Below are 6,209 nucleotides of genomic sequence, written 5' to 3' on the forward strand. Positions count from 1 at the left end.
CGCATAAAATTAATCGTGAGGAAACATCAGACATACCCAACTGAGGGACATGCTACAGAATAACGTGTTTGTGCTCTTCCAAAAATGTTTGCGTCATGAAAGACAAAGAAAAGCTGAGGAACTGTGGCAGATTAACGGAGAGTAAAAAGACACGATGATTAAATGTAATACGTGGTCCTGGCTAGGATCTTGGGGGTGGGGATGGGGGGGAATTACTATAGAGGGCAATATTGAGACAGCAAAATTTGTATGTTGGATCATAGCATTGTATCCACATTAGACTTGAATTTTTTTTTTTTTTTTTTTTTTGGCTGTGTTGGGTCTTTGTTGCTGAGCGCAGGCTTTCTCTAGTTGTGGCGAGTGGAGGCTACTCTTCCTTGTGGTGTGCGGGCTTCTCATTGCGGTGGCTTCTCTTGTTGTAGAGCACAGGCTCTAGGCACACAGGCTTCAGTAGCTGCAGCACGTGGGCTCAGTAGTTGTGGCACACGGGCTTAGTTGCCCCACGGCATGTGGGATCTTCCCGGACCAGGGCTTTAACCCGTGTACCCTGAATTGGCAGGCGGATTCTTGATCACTGCGCCACTGGGGAAGTCCCTGTTTTTTTTTTGTTTTTATATTGTACTGGGTTATGTAAGAGACTGCCCTTGTTCCTGGGAAATATATGCTGAAATAATTAGGAGCATGATGTCTGCAACCTACTCTCAAATGGCTCCAAAAAATGTGTATATACATATATATACACATATATATGGCAAGAGACTGCAAATGTGGCAAAACGTTAACAGTAAGTAAATCTGGGGACTTCCCTGGTGGTCCAGTGGTAAAGAATCCTCCTTCCAATGCAGGGGACGCGGGTTCGATCCCTGGTCGGGGATCTAAGGGCACAGATGCCATGGGGCAACTAAGCCTGTGTGCCACAACTCTGGAGCCCGCGCACCTCAACTAGAGAGCCCATGTGGCGCAAACTACAGCCCATGCGCTCTGGAGCCCGCGCGCCACAAGTAAGGAGAGAAAACCCACACGCCACAACTAGAGAGAAGCCCCTGCGCCACAAGGTAGAGCCCACACGCTGCAACAAAAGATCCCACATGCCGCAATGAAGATCCTGCATACTGCAACTAAGACCCAACGCAGCCAAAAAGTAAAAAATAAATAAATAAAATAAGTAAATCTGGGCGAAGGGTCTCTGAAGTTCTTTGAACTTTTTTGCCACTTTTCTCTAGATTCAAATTTTTTAAAGTAACAGAACACAAACAGCTTTTCTTTTTTTCTTTTCACAAAGAACTTTTTAACCACTATGTAAATAACATATGTTCATTATAAACACTTCAAGTAACACAGAACAGGATAAAGAGAAAGGTAAACATTACCCAAGAAACTCTAGCTCCCAGACATAATCACCCTCAACATATGCAGCTTTCTTCTCCAAAGTTACCTCTCACAACTCAGCCCACACACGTGTTGTTGCTTTACCTGCAATTCAGGGTTAAATATGTGCCAGATCCTTCCACATACAACTAATTTAATCTCTACAAAGGAAGTGGGCCTCATTGCCACCCTTCCCAGCAGAGGTGAGACACTGAAGCTCCAGACCCTGGTTCACACAACTACTGAGATGTGGATCCTCTTTCCACCCTCCCTCTCCTTCTCTGCCTGCAAGGCCCGCCTCCTCCAGGAGGAGGTTGCCACCTCCTCCAGGAGGATTTTCTGCAGAGCAAGCTGCAAGCCCCCAGAGCAGTCGGTCTGAGAGCTTTCTCACAGAGTTAACAGTCCTCTTAGCAGCTTCCTGGAGAGCCTCCGGGCAGGTACTGTTTCTATGTGAGCAGCATCCTCTTGGGGCCTGGCCTATCACAGATGCTTCAGGTTTCCTCATTTGAGCTGGATTCCAGGCAGGGTCACGGGCTGTTTCCTTAAAATGAACCATCATCTGAGAAGGCTGAAAAGCTTCCACTTAGGCCTGATGCTATTCCTGTGCTGATTCCAGCTAGGACTGATCAAATCAGTCTGAATTTTCCTTGGGGTGATCCTCAGCCCCTCCCTTTTCCAGTTTTACTCTCTGAGACGTTTCTCTGATGGACACCTCCCAAAGGGAAGAGAGAGGTGGGCGGCAGAACGTCTTAGGCGAGCATCCTTTCCTCCTCCTCTGGGTGATGGATCATAAGGTTTTCACAACTGCAAGAGAATTCTTAGCAGAAACTCAATGGCCTTCAAAGCCCCGGGAAGTAATAGGAGGTAACAGGGGTCCATTGGGGCTTGTGGAGAACCGGCGTGTAGGTGTTCTGCCTGCAGGTGTTCACATTCAAAGCTAAAAATCACAAACCCAGGCCCTTAGCAAAGAGATTCTGTTTGTTACTCTCTCAAACCCCTTTAAAATGGGGAGAGGGCTTCCCCGGTGGCGCAGTGGTTGAGAATCTGCCTGCCAATGCAGGGGACACGGGTTCGAGCCCTGGTCTGGGAAGATCTCACATGCCGCGGAGCAACAAGGCCCGTGAGCCACAAGTACTGAGCCTGCGCCTCTGGAGCTTGTGAGCAACAAGAGAGGCCGCGACAGTGAGAGGCCCGTGCACCACGATGAAGAGTGGCCCCCACTCGCCACAACTAGAGAAAGCCCACGCACAGAAACGAAGACCCAACACAGCCAAAATAAATAAATAAATAAAATGGGGAGACTAGGGTTTAAAAAAGGAGAAGGAGGTTTGCACAGTGAGTCTGAAGAGTCCAGAACCATCAGTGTTTCCAATCAACACATTTGTCGTCATCTTTCTCTCTCTCCCTCCCTTTCTCCAACTCTCTCTCAAGTTACCACCTGAGAGCTAGTCTGTTTGCCTGGCCCCGAGAAATGAAATCAAAGCTTTTGACAGACAGATAGAACCATCTTAGGCCATCCCTCTCCTCTTTTCAACAGATGGAGAACTGAAGCCCAGAGAGGTCAAGTAACCTGCCCGAATTACACAGTAATTTAGACAAGAGATAGTAGAACCAGATCTCCGGGGTTCTTTTCAATACACATGCAAAACAAGTCAGTTTGTGAGTGTGAGGTGAGAATAAGGGGAGAGTGGATATTCCAGACCTCTTTCTCTCTCTATTGTGCAGTGGTTTTTATTGTTTTCTTTCTTTCTTCCTTCCTTCCTTTCTTCTTTCTTTCTTTTAATGTTTTGAAGAGAAAAGCAGACTGCCTCTGATTAGTTTGGTTTACTTTAACTGAGTGTTTTAAATTCCATTCTTGTGCCTGAAAACAAACTTAATTGCCAATTGTAAATGGAATAAACGATATTTATTCTGGTTTCCTGTAGAGCTACCAAGGCTGCAGACTTGCCATTTAGTCAGATCAAAAACAAATGCCGGAACTATGTCAGACACGTGAGGAATGTAGAGAGAAAGTCCCAAGATCCAACTGGATGCTGGCCTTGGGCCCCGGGGGAGAGGCAGGTGGGCCTGGCCTACCCATATTGCTGGAGAGCCTGCCCCCTCCCCTTGTTAAAGATAACTCAAACCACATTCCCCCCTGGGTTCAAGCCCAGGGCTCCCTTAACTATTTTTTTTAACCTCGATAAACAACCATACTTAAAAGAATTCATTCACTCCATTACTCCATAACTACTGGATAACTACTCCAGTAGTTACCTACTATGTACAAGGCACTGTTCCAGAATCCAGTGTTGAATAAGATAGAAAAGGATGGTGTCTGGGGAGGAGCTTAAATTTGGGTCTAACGTGTATGAAGGGTTTCCTGGTACCAAATCCTTTTGGTAGATTATATTTCCTTTTAATAATTCTTTTATTCCAAAATGGAAATTATTTCAGTTTTTAAATGAAAACTGACAGCAATTTTAAAAATTCGTACAAATGCAAAAGAGCATAAAGAAGAAAGTTAAAAATTACCTGTTTCGTTTTTAACAAAAATGTTATGTAGATTGATGAGTGGATGGATGGATGGAAGGATAAATATATGATAAAGCAAATACAGCAAAATCTTAACAAATGTAGCATAATATAGGGCTGTACAGTTCTTTCAATTTTCTGAATGCTTGAGGGACTTCCTGTGGTGCTCTAAGGACAATGGTGCTTCAAGGACATAGGACGACCCTGCCTGAAAAAGTATCAGCGTTACACCCGCTACTGGACTCTTAATCGCCATCCCCACCACCATGTTGCGATGGTTACGAAATTCCTCAGCCCACTTGGGCAACGGGACCTGTCCCAAATACGGAAAGTCATCTGCCCTGTCCCACTCTTACCCTATAGAAGGAAGGTGTATGTGCCTCGACCAATCAGTAAACAGAATTACACCTCGGACCATTCCTTTGTTTTCTGGCCATAAAAACTGATCAATAGCACATGTCCGGGCTCCATTCTCCCAGACTACAAGGTAGTCGGCCCGCTGTTCTGGCAGCGACCCTTCCCGCTAATAAATTCTATCTTCTTTACATTCTGCCTTGTGTCTGGAAATTCTTTTCCAACCCACGTGCGGACCACGACATTTGGTAGCCTGCACAGGGACCTCCAGGGGGGGTCTCTTTCCCCACCTCCTCTCCTCATTCCTTGGGACTCTCTGTGAACAGGCAAGCTGCCGTGAAAACAACAGAGGAACTCCGGCCAGGGCCACATCCTGGCGTGTTCCGAAGGCTCCACGGCTCGCTTCGCCCCAGTAACTGCCGCCCAGACGGCTGAGGATCCCTCTGTCTTCCTCCCGACTGCGGACTAGGCCGATTGGTATCGTGCGGGGACGGGTCAGGCATTGAAAAGCCGTTAGGGCGCCTGCCGCTTGAAGACTCCCGTGAAAGGATAAGGGGGTCACGGAACGGACCAGGCTGTTAGAGCGTCCACTCCCGCCAAGACGACTTCCGTGCAATGCGAGGCGCGCCGTGGACGAAGCGAAGCACAAAGCCCACAGTCCCTTGGCCACCGCCTCCTCGGTAGGGTTAGAAGGCGGAATCCCTAGTCCTCTTTTCTGTCTCTTCTGCTTCTTTCTCCTCAGCTCGGACTGACTCCAGAGGACCTCACTGCCTCTAGATTGTCCTGGGAGAGCTCCTTCCCATCCCTGAGAATTTTCTATCGGTGAGTCAATTCCCAGCTGGTTTCCGGGAATTCCCCTCTCTGGTCATTGGTGCCTTCGTCGCACTGAGGCTAAGAATGGGTTCAGAGACGTCTATTCCCTTAGACTCACCTCTTGGTTGTATTCTCAGGAATTGGAAGGAATTTGACTCAGACAATCTCAAGAAGAAGAGGCTCATTTCCTTTTGTAACACGGCTTGGCCCCAGTACAAACTGAGGCACCAAGAACAATGGCTTCTTAACGGGACCCTAAATTACAACACAGTCCTCCAAATAGTTGGAAACTAGGAAAGGATTCCGAGGTTCCATCCGTGCTGGCCTTCACGGTCAGAATCTGAGCCTGAGGGACTCCTGTCCCACGTGTCTCTCCATTGCCGCTTTAATGCCTCATCCTCCCACCCTCCTCCTCCAGCTTCACTACTTCGTCCCTCCCCATCTCCCCCTCCACCAGGTATCTTGGATGAGCCTTCTTGTCCCTGGTCTCACCAGTCTCCTCCTCGACTTTCTCCCCAACCCCTACCTCCATACCCAGAAGCAGACCTTCCCTCCACTCCCCACACTCGGTCACAAGCAGCCCAAAACTCAGCATCTGGTCCCAATATGCTTCCCCTACGAGAGGTCGCTGACGGAGACCTAGGTACTATCAGGGTTCATGTCCCCTTCCCCATGTCTGATCTCTCTCATATCCAAGGGAAACTGCGCTCCTTCAGCCAGGACCCCTCCACCTTCATCAGGGAATTCCAGGCCCTAACTATAGCCTTTGACTTAACCTGGCCAGATATTCATGTGGTCCTAACTACATGCTGCATCATGAAGAAAAGGCCAGGATCGAGGCCGCGGCTCAGGCCTGGGCAGATAAGGCACACGCCCGAAATCCTAATGAGAACCGAGCAGGGGCGGAGGCAGTCCCAAGGGCAGACCCAGGATGGAGACACCAGGCAGATGAAAATAGGCCAGCAGGAGGGCTCACTAGGAGAAACTACGTGATTACCTGTCTACCAGAAGGTATGAAAAAGGCAATCATCAAACCTGATTATAATAAACTCAGAGAAGTTACATAGGAACGCTCTGAGAATCCGGCCCCTTTTCAGGCCCGATGAGCAGAGGCTATGAGGAAATACACCAACCAAGACCCTGAGACCCCTAAGGGTCAG

The sequence above is a fragment of the Grampus griseus genome, assembly GCF_964374135.1.
Source record: "Grampus griseus genome assembly, chromosome: 11".
Classification (NCBI taxonomy): domain Eukaryota; kingdom Metazoa; phylum Chordata; class Mammalia; order Artiodactyla; family Delphinidae; genus Grampus; species Grampus griseus.